Raw genomic sequence first — 1,012 nt, forward strand, 5'->3', positions numbered from 1 at the left:
AGAAGTCTCACATGGCTTAAGAATATCTCTAAGATAGAAACCTAATACTCAATTTTGGTGGCTAGTGCCGATTGTGATTTTAGTTTCCACTTTTCACCATTCATTTCCATTTGCTTCCTTTATCTTGTGTATCATAGTTAATCATTGTTCAATGGTGTTTATTTTAGAAAGTTCAGTGGTGGAAAATTTATGCATGGAAACCCCTAAATCTTACATATCTTAATGTGAACTTGCCTTCTTGGTTTGAATGCCAGAAAACTTTCTGCATTTCAACCAAAACATACCTCGATATAATGAGTTCAAAAGATGTAGTTTCGTCTGAGAACTACTTGGCACCTGAGGTGTGCATGGCAGGAAGCAACTTCAGCAAGAAATGAGATGTTTTGTTCTTTTTGCAGTGCTGTTAGAATTTTGGGACCAGAATTTGATGGTAACTAGAAAGGTACAACGGAATTTTTGTGAGTAAAAAATTCGGGGAGAAGCAACTTGTTTTGAGATTGTAGATGTGGGAATAATTGTGACTTAGTTATATTCAAAAAAGGGCTGGTTCCTGCGGCATTTTATTTCTTGAACTTTAAGGTCTTTCCTTTCTAGCTAGTGCTTGTCTATGATTGAAGGCGCTTTAGTTTTTGGTCCAGGGATGCCGTGAATATGATACTATCTTGAGATTCATGTTAAAGAATGCAAAGTAAAATAAAGCGAGATAAGTCGGAGAAAATTAAAACGATAAAATTTACTAAATGACACGTATTACAAGAATTCCACTATTAAAAGAAGTTCAATAACTAGTTATTTTAAGGGGTAAGTACGATTTTGGTCCCTAAAGTTTAGTGTCAGAATCGATTTCGTCCCTCTTCTAATTTTGGATTTAAAATCGTCCTTAACGTTTTTTTTCGTATTAAAATCGTCCTTTTAATTTTTTTTGGACAAAAATACCCTCATCACTACTAACATAATTACTTCCTCCACCACCACCACCACCACCAACACCAACCCCTCCGCCATAACCTCC

The sequence above is a fragment of the Arachis duranensis genome, chromosome 2 (assembly GCF_000817695.3).
Source record: "Arachis duranensis cultivar V14167 chromosome 2, aradu.V14167.gnm2.J7QH, whole genome shotgun sequence".
Taxonomy (NCBI): domain Eukaryota; kingdom Viridiplantae; phylum Streptophyta; class Magnoliopsida; order Fabales; family Fabaceae; genus Arachis; species Arachis duranensis.